Source organism: Macaca mulatta, chromosome 15 (assembly GCF_049350105.2).
Source record: "Macaca mulatta isolate MMU2019108-1 chromosome 15, T2T-MMU8v2.0, whole genome shotgun sequence".
NCBI classification, from domain to species: Eukaryota; Metazoa; Chordata; class Mammalia; order Primates; family Cercopithecidae; genus Macaca; species Macaca mulatta.
The window spans coordinates 61,558,956-61,578,434 of NC_133420.1; the positions used below are offsets into that span (position 1 = coordinate 61,558,956).

General features: G+C 50.8%; 1 protein-coding gene and 1 long non-coding RNA gene across 5 annotated transcripts in view; one reads left to right on the top strand and one right to left on the bottom strand.

Annotated features, from left to right (window-relative positions):
• LOC144334622 (uncharacterized) overlaps positions 1-3,391 on the bottom strand; it is a 377,237-nt gene extending 373,846 nt beyond the window's left edge. The window contains exon 1 of the long non-coding RNA XR_013404674.1: positions 3,254-3,391. This is a non-coding gene — a long non-coding RNA (uncharacterized LOC144334622). The remainder of the gene's footprint in view (positions 1-3,253) is intronic.
• Positions 1-19,479, top strand: part of SHB (SH2 domain containing adaptor protein B) — a 149,294-nt gene that overhangs the window by 30,941 nt on the left and 98,874 nt on the right. The window lies entirely within an intron of this gene.

Here is a 19,479-nt window from a genome sequence, read left to right on the forward strand (position 1 = left end):
CATCGGTTGGCCTGGGAAGCTGGGCTGGCTTGTGACCCGAGTGGGGAGCAGAGTGGGCTGCATTCCTGTGTCCTGGGGAAGGAGGCACTGGGCTGGGGCAAAAGGGAGTCTGGGAGTCAGGCAGACCCACTGCTTTCCTTTGCTGTGTGACCTTGAGCACATTTCTTAACCTCTCTGAGCCAGTTTCCTATTTGTAAAATACATTTTTTCATCTACTCAATACCTTACTGTGTGCCAGGTCCTGCATTAGATTCAGGGACCAAAAAAAGTGAACACAGGCCCTATCCCAGAGTCTCCATTCTGGGGTGGGGGAGTCTTAGTAATCATGGTAAGATGACTCCCTGGGTGTTTGGGAAGGGATAGTGACAGACACAGATGTGTTTTATGAACCGTACAGTGCACAGGTGGAGAGTGTTGGTTCCTGGGGCTCCCAGGTCCATTGCTTTTGTGATAGAATAGGGCCCGCCTTGTGGCACTCCTAAGTCTGGAGGTCCCCCATGCCTAACCTGACCACGCCTGGTGCCTGTGCGCCCCGCCTGTTGTGTGCTGCTGAGCTCTGGCCTGCATAGAATGTCTGGGCTGAGGCACACATGCATGGGGTTTGGGGTGGGGAGGGCAGAGCCAGACAGCCAGACCCAGGCGGTAAAGCAGGGCTAGGGGAAGATTCTGGGTGCTGTTTGGAGTTCTCCAAATAGAGTTTGGCCTGACTTTTAAAAACTCTTAGACAATGTGTCAGGAGTTAGTTAAACCACTTTTAGTCAGTAGGAAGAGAGCCAGATTAAAAAAAAAAATCTTGTTAGAGTGTGACAGAATGTGAAATGTCACTTTTTAGCTCCTCTTCTAGCCCAGCCACCTTGTGTCATGGCTATTTGTGAGCCTGTGGCTGTCTCCCAGTAAGCCTGTGGCTCCTGCTGGAAGGACCACTCCTTCTACTCTGTGTTCCAGAGCCCAGCACAGGACCAGCCCAGGGAGGCTGAATGGGGGAGCAAACAGAACCGCAGGGCTCAGAGGAGAGAGGCTCACTTCTAGCAGAGGTGGGGGGTCTCAGAATGGTACATGGGGGCTGAATCGATGATAATGACACAGTTGAGCCCCTCCCGTTGCCAAGCACTGAGGTGGACTCTGTTACCATCCCCACTTTATAGTGAAGAAACAGGCCCAGAGAAGTTGAGCAAGCTTCTCAAGGTGACATGGTGTGGATTTGAACCCAGATCTCACTCTAGAGCTCATGTTCTCATGTGCCAAGCATTTGAGGTTAGATAGAATTTGAATGTGCAGTGATCAGAGAAGAGAGAAGGAGGGCACAGTATGGGCAAAGACCCACTGGGGAAGCTGGGGGCTGGTGACTCTGCGTGTGACTGGAGCGGGCAGTGGGGGCATGTGTTGGAAACAAGCTCACAGCCCCGTGGACCATGGACCTATGTGGAGGTGAGATAGGAAGTTTCCAAATGACGTGGAGTACTCCAGCAGTTGGTACTTTACACAGACTGCTGACAAGAGCCCTGTATGCCATCTCTTTCTCCAGTTCTCTTATTTGAGCCCGCTGTTGTGTCATAAGGAGGTGGCAGGATTCTTCTCTAGGAGGAGAGGGAGTTGTGTCAGCCTCGTAGGGCCCAAAGCCAGGCTGTCTACAGGGCAATACACAGAACTGCTTTTACCGCAGCTCCTGTGCTGCGTGGTCCTGCACCAGCCCCTTGCTCTCTCTCGGTCTGTTTTGCCATCTCTGCAGGGAGGAGTTTCACAGTAGAGTCACTTCTAAGTCTGTTGAGCATAACATTAAGAGACAGCACCCGACTTTGAATCACAGCTCTGCAACTTACTGCTTTGGTGACCTTGGACATGTTATCCAGCCACCCCATGCCTCGGTTTTTTTCATCTGTAGAATGGGGACAATATGAGAATCAAATCCTTAGGGATGTTGTAATAAAAGAACTGAGCATAGTCCCTGGTAGCTGCTCTCAGTATTTCTTGTATTATCATTGTGCTTGTCCCATCCTTGCTCTCTCAAGTCTCTCACTGTCCCGTGGCTCAATGGAGAGAACAGAGGGTCTGGGGCTCAGAGACTCTCCAGTTACCTCCACCAGCAGAGCTTCTGCTGGGCGGGGGTGCCTGGGTCTGCCCTGTCTGTCGGAGCTCGTTTGCTTTGTAGACGTTGAGATCATCACCGCCAGTGGCCGCCCAGCCTCAGCCAAGCTCTTGCAACATTCCCAAGGGCTCTCGGGGTTCCTTGTGCCCAAGTCCTGCATGGGCAGAGCTCTGGGCAGCAGCACGTTTTGGCAAGTCTTTAGTGGTGTCATTGGTAAAGAGTTTCCTGTGGCTGTGCTTGTTAGGACTGAAGAAATGCAGTTTTTACAGCACTCTTTTGTTCCTCCCAGATGCTAATAAACTGTTAGCAATTTTCGTTAAAAAGTGGCTGTTTTGGAAATTCATTCCCCTGTTAGTTTTAAGTCACTGAGGTCTGGTCTGGAGAGAGGGCAGTGCCCCATACGTTAGAGTGGGTCGAGGCAAGTGTGGCTGGTGTTTCTCTGAGGTCTTCACCTTCTGGGGCAGCAGCGCTTGAACATGAAGGCCCTGGTGTCCCGAGCTCTGGAACAGGAATTCAGGCCTGTCTGTGCCTCGGTGCTGCAGGGAGAAGATCTTGGGCTCAGATTCTTTGCCTCTTGACTCACTGTATGACCTTGAGCGAGTCACTTCCCCTTGCTGGGTTTGGGAAACCACTGGGGATTATGCTGATGTTTTACCTGAGCCTGTTTCTGCTGGAGACCAGTGATTCTCAGTCTTGCATGGATTGTATCCAAGCTCCTAGGGGAGCTTTTAGAAATACTAATCCCAGGCCCCACCTTGGGCCACTTAAAACAGGATTTCTGGGGGCCACACTCAGGCATGGGTGCATTGTTAAAGATCCCCAGGAGCTTTTTCTGATGTGCAGCTATGTTGAGAACCACTGGACTAAACCAGGAGTACTGTGTGACCCTCAGGAACCTAAAATATTTTCTGTATGGTAATTTAAAGAAGAGGGTTGCTGACCTCTCCCTTGACTATCCTCTTGTTGAAGGTAGACACTGACTGAGCTTTGTCCTTCTGTCCCCAATACCTACCCCACCATGGGCATTGCTGAATTTCAGGATGTGATTCTGTGCTTCTCCCACGGCACCCAACCTTTCACATGCCGCTGGGGAAAGAGGTGGAGAACCTCTCCCACTGAGCAGCCTGTGGAAGTGAGAGGGAGGGATGCAGTTTTTTAAGGTTAGACCAGGCCGGGCGCGGTGGCTCAAGCCTGTAATCCCAGCACTTTGGGAGGCCGAGGCGGGCGGATCACAAGGTCAGGAGATCGAGACCACAGTGAAACCCCGTCTCTACTAAAAATACAAAAAATTAGCCGGGCGCGGTGGCGGGCGCCTGTAGTCCCAGCTACTCAGGAGGCTGAGGCAGGAGAATGGCGTGAACCCGGGAGGCGGAGCTTGCAGTGAGCCGAGATCGCGCCACTGCACTCCAGCCTGGGCAACAGCGTGAGACTCCGTCTCAAAAAAAAAAAAAAGGTTAGACCAGTCTCTTCAACACTGACTCCCCTATCCCCAGTCCTATGCTTTAGGGTACCATAAAAATCTCAGGAGGACCATAGAGTTTCTAGTGGCAAAGGATCTCAGTCTAGGTCCTCCTTGCCAGGTGCTCAACCCGCTTCTGCTTGAGGTCGTCTGTGGCAGGGAGCTCACTACCTCCCAAAATACCCTGTTAAACTTTGAATAGCTCTTTGTCTGATCATTCTTCCTAAAATTGAGTTGAAATTTTTTTGAGAACTTCTACTGGTTGGTTCTCATTCTGCCCTCTGATCCCACAGAACATGCCTGCATCCTGTGCTAGGGGTTGACCACTGTCTTGCATGCCCCCAACAGACACCCCTGAATCTTCTCTAGTAGATAACCCTTGGTCCCTTCAGTTATGCCCATGAGACGTGGAGGAGAGTCCCGGCTCTTTATCATTCTGGTGACCGCTCCTTAATTAAAGTACAAGGCCCAGGCTGGATGCGGTGGCTCATGCCTATAATCCCAGCACTTTGGGAGGCCGAGGTGGTTGGATCACCTGAGGCCAGGAGTTCTAGACCAGCCTGACCAACATGGTGAAACCCCATCTCTGCTAAAAATACAAAAAATAGCTGGGCATGGTGGTGCACACCTGTAATCCTAGCTACTCAGGAGGCTGAGGCAGGAGAATTACTTGAACCCGGGAGGCAGAGGTTGCAGTGAGCTGAGATTGCGCCATTGCACTCCAGCTTGGGCGACAGAGTGAGACTGCGTCTCAAAAAAACAAACGGACAAACAGAAAACACAAAGTATAGGGCCCGGAGCTGGACATGGTTCTCCATTGGTCCTCTGGTTTGTGCAGAGTGGAGAGAGACAGTCTCCTCTCTGGTGGTGGATCATAACATCATATCACTGTCCATGCAGCCTGTGGTCAGGTTGGCTGTGGGAAGCTGTGTTAGACCACATGAGCGCTGCATCACTTTCATAAAGTCCCAGGCAGTGGAGGCCTCTGAATTCTTGCATACAGGTGGCAAGTTATTACATTATTTCTTCCTCCTGTCTACCTGCATTTGGTTTTATGTGGGGTGTTAGCACACTTCCCAAAGGGCTTGCCCGCAGGGTAAAAGGTGCACACTGAACTCCCTCACCAGGTAGACGGGAAGTGTCGCCGTGAGAGAGCTTCAGGGGCCCTGGGTTTATGACATCGCTGGGCCAGGAATGAGGTTAATATTTTTAATGGCGAAGGGTGAGCCCCATGATTATCCGAGCTCATTCATCAATGGCAGAACCCGTTTTACCTGTTACGTGCCCTCAGTGTGGGTAATTCATGAATGGGAATCCAGTTTTCTTTTTAAAACCCAAGCCACCTCCCCCTTCTTAAATCCAGGAGGTGGTGCTGGGGAGGGTGTCAGGATTTTACAGCAGATTTTTCCTGGATAGGAAAGGCCGTGGACAGCTTCGAGAGCCCTTCCTGCCTTATTCACCAAGCGTGAGCCAGTCCATAAGACTGAGAGTTATGGAGAGGCTGGGGCTGTGACAGCTCTAGTTGTGGGACCCAGGATAGATGGGAAACTCAGGACCACCTGTTTCATCCTGTTGCCCACTAATCAGAGGATGGGCATGACAAAAATATGGGCGGGGGGAGTGTAATGAGACCACTCAGGTGGACCCTCTCCAAGCCCTTCCGAAATGATTGGTCAACTGAGGCGTTGGATTAATTTTAATTTTTATTTTTTGTAGAGGCAGGGTCTCCCCCAGGCTGGTCTCGAACTTGGGGGCTCAAGTGATCCTCCCAGCTTCTACTGTCATGAGCCACCACAGCAGCTGGGGTATTGGTTTAAATGTCTCCAAGAAGTACATTTTTCTGGGATCTGTGGGTTGGAAGGGTCCCCTCCCCAAATTGGCTGGCCCCAGTCACTGGTGTTATCCCTGAGAAATGGGCATGATGGGGCACCCATAGAGGTGATGGGGTGCTCACTTTTATCTTAGGAAAGCACGGCTTTAAATTATTCCCAGATGCCCCATCGGAGCCAGCACCTGCTCCAATGGGGCATCTGGGCTGTGATTGCAGGCTGACCATGCTGACCCTTAGGGCCGCCGCCTCTCCTTAGATCGTCTAGTCCTCACTGCATCGTGGATGCTTGGTTTTCTAATTCAGCTGATCTCACGCTAACCAGATGAAAACGGAACCACCTCTACCATAAAATTCACTTTTTTTGCTAGTTCTGATGAGAAAAATCAGGTTTTTTTACAGTCATCTTTGAAAATAACAACAGCCAGCATAGTTTAGCACTTAGTACTTAGTGCATGCTGGGCCCAGTACCAGGGCTCACTCTTCCTAGGGAAGCACGTTTCCCTTCTGGCTCTCATTCCCTCCCGTACCTGGCATGGATATGCTTCCATGTGCAGAGGTTTGGTGATGGGGTCCGGGGCCTCTCCATAGGGACAACTTCAGAACAACACTGGTGTTCATACTGTGTAACTTGAAGACAAGGACTCTGCCACACTGCACTGGTTTTGGTATGTGGGGAAGTAGGATCCCCCAGGCAGGAAGGATACGGCTCGTATAGGGTGGAGGGAGAGGAGAGCTGGAAGCCAGGCCTCAAAGGCTGCAGGCGGAAGCACTGCTTCCCCAGGTGTGGCCCGGGCAGGGCAGGTTGCAGGTGTGCCGGAGTCACAGGGCAGCTGAGGAAGGGGAAGGGAGACTTCCAGCACTCAGCTGACTTAAGGGAGTTGTCAGGTGGCCTTTGCTCACGGTTGGCACAGCTGAGCCAAGTTTTCAAAGCTGCTGCTTCTTCCTGTCAAACTTCCCTTCAGAGATCTCTTCCTGCTGCCCAGAAGGAGCCTGGACTTAGAAACTCATACAACAGGCTGTGGGTGGCCCAGGAGGGCCAGAGCTTTGGGGTGATGCTGGCCTGGGTTGAAACCTACACAGCCTTCTGTGCTCTGAGGCCTTGGCAGGGTTCCTAGACACTTCTGAGCTTCGGTTTTCTCATCTGAAAATGAGGTGATGAGGAAGGATGAAGTACGACAGTGAACGTGAAAGCACAGAGCCAAGAGCCTGGCTTGTAGCGAAGGCGCTGTCTAGGCGGTGCCCCCACTGTACGTGTCGTCCCTCAGCCTCCTGCGAGTTCTAGTCCTCTAGAACACTCAGGCTCTTGGAGGGTCTGGTCCGAGGTTCTCGGGCCCTGGCACTGGAGGATCCCAGGCTCTAGGACTCAGTCCCCGTGAGTCCTGCCTGGCCCAGATCTTCACAGGGAAGTGGGTGAAGAGAGAAAGCTGGGTGGTAGGTTGAGGTGTCTTGTAATAGCCAAGTTGTCAACAAGGGGCCTGCCTCCCCATCACTTGATTTACTCAGCAGCAGTGGATCAAAGTTTGCTCTTTTGAAATGGGTAAGTCTGGGATTCAGTTCAAGATACCTTTGCCTCCCTTTCAGGATAGTGTTTCCAGTGGCAGGTGATTTATGACTTTCCATTTGGAAGGGGATTTTACAATGTGCATTAATAAATAAGGGCCATTCTGGGCCCAGTTCACACAGCTGTTGTCAAGTGCTGTGTTGGTGTTTCATGGACCAGCCCCCGTGGTGGTCTCAGATGTGCCCTTAAAGCAGAAGGGACACAGGGTGGGAAGAGGGTCTGAAAAAGTCAGTGCTCTTAAGCAATAACGTGCACACCAGACCATTGACACCTATAGGAAGGCTTGGTTTCTAAAGTAATACTCAGAGGACTGAAACACCCACCTGAGGTAATGCTTCTGCAGAAAGCATGGTGATCTTCAGTGAAATTAGAAAAATGGACGGTTAGGGGACTTCTTATGAAGCTAAACTTAATCACCTTAAAGGACTATCCTTTATTCTCAATTTCCTTTTTATCTTTTTACTGTTAGATTGTTATTGTCTTCACCTTTTTTTTGTTTGTTTTCATTTTTGTTTTTTTGGTACATAGTCTCTCTCTGTCACCAGGCTGGAGTGCAGTGGTGAGATCTGGGCTCACTGCAACCTCTGCCTCCCGGGTTCAAGCGATTCTCCTGCCTCAGTGTCCCAAGTAGCTGGGTTTACAAGCGCATGCCACCACGCCCAGCTAATTTTTGTATTTTTAGTAGAGATGGAGTTTCACCATGGTTGGCCATGATGGTCTCAATCTCGTGACCTCGTGATCTGCCTGCCTTGGCCTCCCAAAGTGCTGGGGTTAAAGGCATGAGCCACCGTGCCCAGCCCTTTCCTTCATAAAATATGGGTGAGGACAGATGGTAGTTGGGTTCTTTTAGTGTTCGTAATGTTGTCTTTCCCCTTCTTTTTTTTTTTTGTATAACTTTTTTGTATAGTGGTCCATGAAATCCAGGATTCTGGCCCTAACAACCCACTCTACCCATTCTACAGATAGGGAAATTGAGGAACTGATAGAATGACTTAGCTAATGGTGCCCTGCTGGCAAGGGGAGGGGATTACAGTCTGGGCCTCAAGCTCCCCATGGAAACTTCTGGATGTTGGTGTTTGGGGAGGGGTCATCAAGATCAGCTACATAATTTACAGGGCCCATCCCACAAAAAATAAGAATGTGAGGCCCCTTATTTAAAAATTATTAAGAATTTCCAAATGGTGATGGCAGGGTGTTAAACCAAGTGCAGAGGCCTTTGTGACTGTACAGGCCACTCACCTGTGAAACTAGCCCTGGAAACTATAAATGTCAGTCCCTGATATACTGGCATTTAAAACTAAGAACCGAATGTTCTTAACCCCAGAAATAAAGTGCATTGGGCCAGGCCTCTTAAAATGCACGTTATGCCGGACTTCAAGCATTTCCTCCGCTCTCTGCAGCCCTCTGTGAGGAAGCATGAGTTAGAGAAGGCCGCAAAGTGGGAGGAATCGCAGCGGTGAGGCCTCTTATAAACCTGGAGGAAGGAGGTGGGCAGCTGGTGTTTATCTGGGCTCATTTTGCTGTGTTGTCTACAGAGTGTGTGCTCTGGGGGCTCAACATCTCTGAGGGGGGAAGTTGTAAACATGGTCCAGGACTAATGGAACTGGGGTCCCCCGCCCCAGGCCAGACCTGTGTGGACTTTGGTGGGCGGGCATTTGCTTTCTGACTGGGAGCAGCAGCTGGTGTGATAGCTGGGTCCAGCCAGATAGCTGGGTCCATTGGCCACAGCTGCTGGTCATGCCCTCACTGGACTTTGTGGTTTAGGGCAGACTGCAGCCCTTTTCCCTTTCCCCACTGGCTATGAGAGTGCACCCCATCCGTCTCGCAGTGATGTGGAGAAAACCAATTGCAGTACGTGCTGTTGTGCTGAAGCACACGGGAGTGTGGGCAGACCTGCTTGTGTACATGCATGCATATGCACATCTAGGTGCAGTGGCAGATGCTGTGCAAATGTGTATGTATTATTTACCAGATACTTAAAACGGTGCTTACCATGCATATTGGTCTGAGCATCTGACAAATACTAAGTCATTTAAATCTCATAGCAGGCTGGGTGTGATGGCTCACACCTGTAATCCCAGCACTTTGGGAAGCCGAGGTGGGCGTATCACTTGAGGTCAGGAGTTTGAGACCAGCCTTGCCAACATGGTGAAACCCGTCTCTACTAAAAATATAAAAATTGGCCGGACGTGGTGGCGCATACCTGTAGTCCCAGCTACTCGGGAGGCAGAGGTGAGAGAATTGCTTGAACCCGGGAGGGGGAGGTTGCAGTGAGCCTAGGTCACACCATTGCACTTCACGCTGGGCAACAGAGTGAGACTGTATCTCAAAAAATCAAATAATAAAATAAAAATAAATTTTAAAAAAATCTCAGAGCAACCCCATGAAGGTAGGTCTTAGTATTATTCTCATTTTATAAATGAGGAAATGGAAGCACAGAGAGATCAAGTATGTCATGTAAGTTGCCCAAGGTCATGCAGTCAGAAAATGGGCAAGCACTTGAGTAAAACCTTGCTTGTCTATACTGTTGCATGAATTGTCTCTTATTGGCACGGACTTCTGGCTTTGCCCTGGAGAGAAATGGCCCCATAGACCCTCCGTAGATTCATTTTCTCATTGACTCCCCTAGCATTTACTCGCATCCCTTTATGCCAGGCTGGAGCTGGGCAGAGTTGATTGGACCACTTGGTGTTGAAAGCTTTGGGCCTGGTGGAGATTTCAAGGCAAAGGCTGTGGTGGAATAGAATCATTTACATGTTTACAAATAGGCATCTGGCTAGGATGCAGTAAGGGGTCCAGGGCCATGAAGGGGAGGCTCCAGGAGCAAGGAGGGTTCCCTGGGCCTGGGAAGCTCAGTGGTCCTGTGTCCACTCGTTCATGCCCTGGCCCTGGAGGGCTTGATCAGAGAGGAGCAGCGGGCAAGGTGCTCCCCTCACCCCACCACTCTGTGGAATGGCAGGTGACCAGGGAGGCAGAGAGCGTGCGTCTGTGTGTGCTGTATTTCCTTCATTTCTTACTGGTCCTTTTTCTATGGCTATAAACACATTTCTTTGATGTTATATTTTAGAAAAATAGAATCCCTTTATAAGTACTGTTTTGAGACCTGATTTTGTCAATTGCTGAGATGCCAAAAAGGATTTTGTTTTAATAAATAGACACCTTAACTTCTTTCACTGGCTGTTAGTATGTTTCCTCAGCTAACTCACTCTGCTCTGGAGCTGGCCTTGCCGGGTTAGAGGTGCCATAGGCCTCTGGCTGGAGTTCCTCTTCCGCAATTCTGGTGTGGCCTGAGCCGTATTTGTTTGCACAAAGGAGGAGATTGGTTTTAGAGGCAGTCAGGAAGGGCATCACTGAAGGTGGCTTGCTTCTTTGTGTGTAGGGTTGTGAGCAAGCCTGGGTTTCCAGCATCCCAGCTGCAGGGTGATGAAATGGGCACACCGTGGTGTTCTGATTTACCACTAGCCAGTCATGAGGGACTATGGCCTGGTCCACATGGACTTGCCCCTGAGGCCTTCATTGGTATCATGGGGTGCATAAGCCCATCCATTATTGGCACAACAGCTCTGGGTCCTCCTTGAAGCTGCCAGGCTGATGTTGCAGGCCTTTGCAGGGTCTAAAGAGGCCCGTAGGGTCCCCATTTGGTTTTGTCCATGAAATTCCTCAGGGAGGTGCCTGCTTAGTCCTGGGATAGGGCCCTAGACCAGGAGAAAATGATACTTGGGCTTTGGGAGGGGAGGCAGGCTGTTCTAGGGAGGGTGGCTTCTGGGGACTCCTATTATTCTGTGCAGTCTCCGATGCATTTGCAAAGCTGTTATTTGCTTCAAACCCTGGGTGGGAGATGGGACATGAGATCCAGGTTAGGAGCCAAGCAGATGGGAGCCCTGCACTGTACCATTGCTTCAGCTGGGTAAACGTACCAGAAGAGACCTCTTGGCTCAGCTCCATCCCTCTCCAGGAGGTGCCCCCTGCCCTGGGCAGCAGTTGCTGTCAAGACCCCACCCTGTCTTTTCTGCCTCCCCAGTCTGGCCTTCTCCAGCTGACTCAGCCACAGCTCTGTGCCCGAGGGCTTTTCGAGAACATAGGAATGGGAATAGGTGCTCTGCCTACACCAGGAGCTCCCAGGAGTTGGTGCCTGACCCCCAGCTCCCTCACTCTTGGTAAGGTAATTCTGAGGGGTGGGTTGTGCATGGTTTCCCAGAGTTTCCTCTATCAGATCAAGCTCCAGTTGCCCAGCGTGGGTAGCTGGCTTAGTAACCCAGCTTTCCTGATACCCTTCTCAGGCCCATTTTCCCTGTCCCCGGTAAGTGTCTCCTCCCAGATCAACCACTTGCATTTGAGTGCCTGCTTCAAGTTCCCCAGACCAAGAGGCATGGCCTGTGGCCTCTAGAGGATAAGAGCAGCATCTTTTCTGTGTTCTCTAGTGCCCTTGCCTCTGCCAGCATAACGTGCCAGGCACTGTGTATCCCTTGGTTCATTGACTCAGCTTCTCCCGCACCGCAGAAGGAAGATGTTTTCCCAGGGGAAGTGAGAGGGCTCAGGCTTAGAGAAGGTAGAGCTCCGTAGCTGATGAGAAACCTGGAAGCGTTGGAGCTCAGGGCCCAGAATCCACCACCGTGGAGGCCCCGCCCTGCCCTGCCCCTGGTTTCAGCCCAGCACACCTTGCTGGGGCCCTGCTGTGCACCAGGTGCTATATTGTAATAAAAAGGAAACAGAGCTCCAGAACCTGCCTTCCCGGTGGAGTGGAAGCAGACAGGCCTACACATAGCTGCAATTCAGGGCAGGGTGGGAAGGGCCCTTCACCCAGGCATTTACTCCCCCTGCCTAGCACATGCCAGCCCTCCTTGGGGAGGTGAACTGAGTAATGCCCATCTCCCCTGGGAACCTGGAAGCAATGCAAGAGCAGGGGGAGGAGGCCATCGCCTGGCACGTGGAGGAACGAGGTGATCGGACTGAACAGCGATGTGCACGATCACAGACCTGCTTGACATCGCGAAGCCCTAGCCACAGTAACTTTCCTGTACATTAGAAAGCTCCGAGTACATGTGAGAAACAGGCCTGTGAGGTGCAGGTATGGTTTCCCAACCTAGATGATGGCACAGGAGAAAGAGTTCATCAAGACTTGGTTGCTGGACGATACAGCATTATTTTTAAAAATGAATCAGCATTTATGGAGCACCTGGTGTTAAGCGGAATATAATTGGAAGCCCTGAGACACGGGGCTGGTAATTGTGGCTGATGGTGCGTATCCTCAATAAAGAGAGAGTGACTCTTGGGGAGAGCAGCTGTTTAGTGCTACTTGTGCCTTAAAGGGGCCTGGCCAAGCCTTTTAGCTCCCCTGTGGGAAATGTGCATGAGTCATCCTAATGGGCCCCATTCGGGGAGAAATGATCCTTCACTTGGTGCAGGTTCCTGCGCCTCTGCAGCTGATCATTAAAACGCACTGTGCTCGCCCGATCTTGTGCTCTTCCAGGTCTGGGCTCTTTCTCCCCTTTAACCTCGGCTTCGAGCACAGGAAGCACACACAAGAGAGAGGGTGCACTTGGTGACTCCCAGGCCTTGGCTGGGACACGGACGCCTGGCTTTGAAAGGTACCACGTTGCACAGGAAAGGCCTTTGGCTCACAGGCGCTGCTGTTTTGCTTTTACATACTTCTCCTGTGAGCACACTGGAAGTTATTCTTACTGTACAGAGCCTTACGTTACCGTGAGAAAGCCTCGCGGGCATTCCTGATCCTTTCTTGGGAAGGGAGTGGGGGACCAACAGGCTGTGCCTATGAGAAGCAGAAAAATGCCTCGAATTACACTGTCTAAAGCGAGTTTGGGAGGCACGCTATAAATACGTAGTTCAACAGGTGACATAGGTCCTCTCATGGTTGGAATTTGGTGGGAGTCTGGTTCTGTCACCCGCTCAGGAGTGTTCTGCTGTGTCACTTGTCTACCTGGAGCCTCTGGTGGCTCCTCATCAACATGGGGAGGGGGATAGTCTGGATTTCTGATGTCCAGATGACCCTGGGCAAGACCCAGACTCTGCAGGCTGCCTGGTGTGTTGAGCTGATGATCACACCTGACATCGAGCACTTGCTGTGTGCCAGCCCTGTTCCGAATACACCATGTACATTAGCTCAGGTAGGCCTTGCCCCATACTCATTCCACAGATGAGGAAGCTGAGGACAGAGAGCTAAATGATTTGTGGAACCATCTGGCACCCATGACTCTGGGCTTAACTAGTGCCTTCCCCTTACCCTTCCAGCCTTCAGCTCTGAAGGAGAAACGAAAAGAAAATCTTGCTCTTATTCTTCGTGACCAGGGCTGGTCTGAGAGCATTTTCTAGACAGTGACCTCAGGCCCCTAGAGGAGCACTCATGCACCCTAGAGCAGGAAGCCTGGGAGGAAGGACTGTCTGGCAACGTGGACAGAGGTTGATGGAGTCTGCAGGAGAGCTGAGCAGAGCCAAATAGGAATTCAGGGGAAAATGAGGGGCAGCTCAGTCAGTGGTTCCACGGGGACCCAGCCTGGCCCAGAGCCCACCTCCCACAGAGAGCTGTCCAGAGCGATGGGTGCTTGGTCCTTGTAAGGGGAGGTAGGGAGGTTCTTCTGTGAGGGAGTTGTGGTGGATATACTCTGAAAATTTTAAAGATGATTTTAAGAGGAAAGTTAGCAGTACAGGCATTGAAGAAATTGTGTGGACCTAGGAGTTCGGAAGCATGGGTTGGGTTGGGTTACCTGTTCCTGGCATTAACCTTACTAAGTTCATCCCCGCTCAGGGCCTTCTGTCCCCAGTGGATAAATGGTTTTCAGAGTGTGCTTGGTGTCCCTTTCTTCAGTGGTGCATGTTGGGATTCTGTGTAAGATTGTCGTTGCAGAAATCATGTACACACAAGAGTTTGAGATCTAGTAGAATAGACCATCCCCCAGGGATCCTTTCAGTAGTGGCTGCAGACCCTTTCCTGGGTGTTTTGTCCTCAGGAGGGATGTGCTGGATTTTCTATCCATAGTCCCTGGCTGAAAGCACTTAAGAAATTCTAGGATTGAGGTATTTCTGAGTTCAAAATAGAACCTCCCACTACTTGAGAGATGCTGAAAAGCCTGACTCTACCACTTGAGGTTCTGGGGTAAACAGAGGGTGGAGCCAGGCTCTGTTCTCAGCAGCCTCCTACCCAGGACCCACAGCTCACTCTGAGGGGGTGAAGCTGGAAGACAGTGGGCTGTGTGTGTATGACGGGGAGAGAGAGAGAGGAGAGAGAGAGACCGAGCAAGCAGGCTTGAGAGGAGCTGACAGAGGCTGGAATTTGGAATGTGTTTTTCCTAACAAGTTGGAGCCTGCAGGTGTCTATGCAAGCAGTTGTGGCCGTGGGAGGGGCAGGACTGGAAAGACCAGTGGTGACCACTTTAACCCCCCACACTCCCAGCCTCCTGACATGTGGGACAGGTCACTGTCAGGTCTGTAAAGGCGTGTTTAGGACAGAACCCTTAGGTCAGTACAAAAACGGATAGTGGCTGCAGGGAGACATGTTTCAGCTCAGTGTAGGGAAGACCACTTTAGTGGTGATGGCTGTCCCAGAGGACTGTGTTGCCACATCATGAGCTCCCTGCCCCTGGAGGTGTGTGGGCGGAGCACTTGGCAGGGGCCTTCACGATGCAAGAGGGGGCTTAGAACTTTGAGGCGAACCAGTCCAAAGTGGAGTGGAAAAGCAACCTCCCCACCGTCTGATTTCCAGCAGTTGCAGCTGAGTGCATGAATGTAGCTAATTAATCTTCCCTAAATTAATTTCCTTACCATGTCAGCAATGATTTATTGGCATGCCTATAAGGAGAGTTGGTCTGTGATGATTGTCAAAGCCGAGGACAGGAAGAGGCGAGCAGTGGGTGCTTGTGTGTGTGCCTGCATGGAGTGTCCCCGTATCTCTGAGTGGTGTAACAACCTGGTGCTGTGGACCCCTCAGGGCCCTGGATGCTGGCCGTAGGCAGGGATCACACTGCTGTCTCCCAGCACACAGGCAGAAGTGCCTTGAGAGTTGCGAGAGCTTCTCCACCATTTTGCCAGGTGCCTCAACTAGGGCATGAACCTTACCTAAAGCATGAAAGGGGGGAAAAAAGAGCATTCACAAATATTTTCCTTTTCGTGGTTGAGAAATAGGACAGCTGTTGCCATGCATAATTGTAGCCATTTTCCCTAGTAATCACTGGGGCCTTGGTGGGGGTTTCTTTTCGTGTCTTTGTCTTGTCTTCCCTACCAGATTTTCATCTTCTCGTGGGAGAGACCCTGCCTCAAGGTACTTTTGCCCCTCACTGTACTTGCCTTCGTCCTGGAGGTGCCACCTGCTGTGTAACAAGGACATGGCCTTTTCTTTGTAAATTACTGACACATCTTGAATCATCTGATTATTTGCTCCTTACAACGTTTATGTGAAGCTGAGAAGGCAAACCACCCTGCTCCACTTCACAGGTGACCTGCCGAAACTCAGAGAAAACAGGTTGCCCGGAGTTACCCAGCAAGGGTGTAGCAGAGCCAGTTCCAGAGTTTCACTCACCTGGACTGTCCCTGCCTGGCCACATCCTTTCTACACTGCCACCTGCCTTTCTCTATATTTACATAGCCTCGGGCAGCTGCTGCTGCCCAGCTGCCACTGGTCAGCCTTGGGGCTTTGGAAATGCTGCCTGCCTCGGCCATGGTAGGGGTTCTGCAAACAGCCACCCACTTAGCAAGTCCTTAAAGCCAGGGTTCTGCTTGGGGCAGCTCAGACCTCTACGTCCAAGTTGAGTCTGGGCTCTGCACTGTGTGTGCACTAGAAAGATACTGAGTGTGGCAACCAGTCAGCTGACCTTCCCCCCAAAACAGAAGCCCATCTTAGAGCCTCTGTTTGGACACCCCAAGCAGCAGGAACTGCCTTTCCCAGGCAGCATGTTCCTTTATTGGCCGTCAGTGTCCTTCCTGAATCACCTGGCTTGTCTCTGTATGGCTTCTGGGTCTGCACAGAACATCTGTCCGCTGTCTCTTCTCTGAGCAGACTCATCATTATTTGAAGCCCTCTCCAGACCCCCAAATCTCTGTTTCTTTAATGTCATCTTTGTTGGCATGGCAACAGAGCCTCCATCCTGTGGACATCAGGCCCACCAGGGCCTGTGTTATGGTGGGGGGTCCCAAAGGAGGACTGGGACTTTAGGCCTCGGAGGGGAGACAGAGGCACTTGTGCTGCTGCTGCCGCCTCACGTCCCCACCTTCAAGGAGCCCTCCTGATCCCCAGAGCTGGGGAGAGGGCCAGGGCTCCTGGCAAGCCAAGACAAAGAGCCCCAGGCCGTCATTCTCTCACAGTGACCCCCACACAGCCAATGACAGGTCTGTGTCAAACACCACACCGCATTTTTAGCCAGGTGAATAATGAAGGTTGAATTACGATGCAGTCAGCACGTCATGTCTGCGCACCTGCTGCCTTGCTAAGGCAAAGGAGAGAGTGTTTTATTTGCACTGTTCCTTACTGTGGCCCTAGGCAGGGGGGCTTGCTTCATGACCTTCCTGTGATGTGCCCAACAACACTCTGTGGGTGTATGTAATGTGATGAGGGGAGGCACAACTTCATCAATGATCACATTCTCTAAGAGATTAGTGGCCCCCAAACTGTTAAGGAAATTAATGTACAGTCTTAAAGGTGAATCATTGAGAAAATGGTCTGGGAACATTGAGAACATTCTCAAGTGCATTCATATGTGGTTTGCTTTGGAGTAGAGCAAAAGTCATGGGCCTGGCAAGAATCAGGGGCCTTGTGGGGTGCTGCCCCCTCACTTTCCGGGAAGAGGAGAGCAGCACAGAGACCCTTCGGCCAGCAAGACACTCTCTCCTTTGCCTTAGCAAGGTAGTGGGTGCGCAGACGTGACGTGCTGACTGCATCGTAATTCAACACTCATTATTCAGCTGGCTAAAAATGTGGTGTGATTTGTGACACAGGCCTGTGCTGTCCCACAGACAGCAGGGCACTTAAGGGTGACCATGGGGCAGTAGGGACAATGTGGGCCACCCAATCCTGGAAGATGGCAGCCTGTCTGCCTCTCTCACCATTCTTTTTTTTTTTTTTTTTTTCTTCTTTTGAGATAGAGTCTTGCTGTGTCACCCAGGCTGGAGTGCAGTGGCATGATCTCAGCTCACTGCAACCTCCACCTCCCGGGTTCAAGCAATTCTTCTGCCTCAGCTTCCCAAGTAGCTGGGACTGCAGGCATGTGCCACCATGCCCAGCTAATTTTTGTATTTGTTAGTAGAGATGGGGTTTCACTATATGTTGGCCAGGCTTGGTCTCGAACTCCTGACCTCAGGTTATCTGCCCACCTCGACCTCCCAGAGTGCTGGGACTACAGGTATGAGCCACCATGCCTGGCCTCATCTTTCTTTCTTTTTTTTTTTTTTTGAGACAGAGTTTCGCTCTTACTGCCCAGGCTCGCCACAACCTCTACCTCCTGGGTTCAAGTGATTCTCCTGCCTCAGCCTCCCAAGTAGCTGGGATTATAGGCATGCACCACCAGGCCCAGCTAATTTTTTTGTATTTTTAGGAGAGACGGGGTTTCTCCATGTTGGTCAGGCTGGTCTTGAACTCCTGACCTCAGGTGATCTGCCTGCCTTGGCCTCCCAAAATGCTGGGATTACAGGTGTGAGCCACCACGCCTGGCCATGCCTCATCATTCTTTTTAGCAGGTTTGAACAATTTCAGCAGAGATTCCCTTTGTATTTCTGCAGTGGCTCCTCTTGGCAGTGCCACCAGCCCTTCCTGGAGCCAGGTGATCTTCCTGGAGTGAGTTTGTTGAGAGTAAAGTGGCCTTGGCCTGAAAGCTGCTGTGGGTTTCAAACAGAGAGCCTTGCCTTGCACACCCTCAGGGCTAGGATCCCTGTTGGGCCACCCCCTCACCCCCTCCCTTTCGGGGTGGTGGCAGGGCAGAAGTCTTTTTTTTCATTTGTTTAAATTTTTATTTCCATAGGTTATTGGGGAACGGATGATGTTTGGTTACATGACTAAGTTCTTTAGTGGTGATTTGTGAGATTTTGGTAGCCCTCTCCCCCTGCACAGGCCGAATTGCTCAATCTGGAGCCAGCCCACATGATTGCAGAGAGGTTGCCATTTCCTCCACGTCTTAGATCCTGGAGATGGCACGTTGGGTCCTCTCTTTCTCCAGTTGACCCCCAGGGAAGAAAGCAAAAGAGCTGCAGTTAGCACAAACTTCTTGCTTCACTTCAGTGAACAGGACTGAGCAATACCTGGGAAAAGTGAAATTCCAGAGTAATATCCGGAGGCTTGCCTCTAGACTGGTGGGGAAGGGTGCTAGCTCTAGCTTATTGTTTCCCAAGCTTTCCTGATAAGGATCACCTGGCTTGCTTGTTAAAATACAGATTATTGGAGCTAGGAATCTGTTTCCTTAACAAGCGTTCCAAGCCATTCCTGTCTTCAGGCAAGTTTGGGAAACTGTCTGTCTACTGTACCAAAAATAGCCTGTGGAAGAGGAGTGCTTTTAAGCAAGGTTAGTTTTGCATATAGTACCTGAATAGGTTCTCCTTGTTTAAAAATGTTTTAACATTACAGAGAAGTAGGTCTCTTTTGACTTCCCCTAAGCACCCCATTCCAAGTCCTTCCCTCCTCCCCAAAGAGGGGTCAGTTTGGAGTGTGCATCTCCCAGACCCTTTCTTTAACTTAATAGAGATACAGGTTTCTGTTTTGTTTTTCATAAGTAGGTATCATGTTGTAGTTATTCTACAGCTTGCTTGCTTTCCATTCAGAGCTATGTCATGGAGTGCTATGCCAGCTCACACAGAGCAACTGCTTTTTTTTTTTTTTTTCAGCCTGCTGCATAATGTTACATCGTATGGAAATAGCACAATGTATTTAGCGGTTCCCCTATTGATGGATGTAGTAGTTTCTGGTCGTTTCTCATTATTACTTCAGGCAGCATCCTTGCCCATGGACCCTTGTGCACATTTGGGAATAAATACTGAGAAGTAAAATTGCTGGGTCAAACTAGGTGCATTTGGGGATTTTAATGGATTCTGCCCAAAGTTACCCTTGTAAGTGTCTCCACCAAAGTATATTTCCCCTGAAAGCATGTGGAGAGGACCTAATTCTGCTCACAAGTGCAGCTGTCCCACAAAAGAAACTAAAACTCTCACCAGTCCATAGGGAAGTGTGACCAAGGGGCAACACCCACCTTCCTCTAGTCCTTTCCTTTGGGGATGAACAGCTGCAGACGACTTCCTATCACAAAGTGAAGTTCCTAAGATAAAAACACAGGGGCCCCAGCAGTGTGTGCGTTCCAGAGAGGAGGCATGGAGAGGCCATCCCCAGGCCACTGCTGGTTTGCTAGGTGACTATGACGACGCCCTGCCCTCTGGGCTGCAGTGGGCCCTGTGGAAAACAAGGGGAGACTAGATCAGGTCTCCAGGAGGACAAACTTATGGAAGCCCTTTAGGGGCTTTGGGCTGACCTGGGGTCTGTAGTTTTGTCTGAAAGCAAGAAAGATGCTTGCCAGGGGTTTCGCACTCTTCCCAAGAGGCCAAGCAAACAAAAGAAG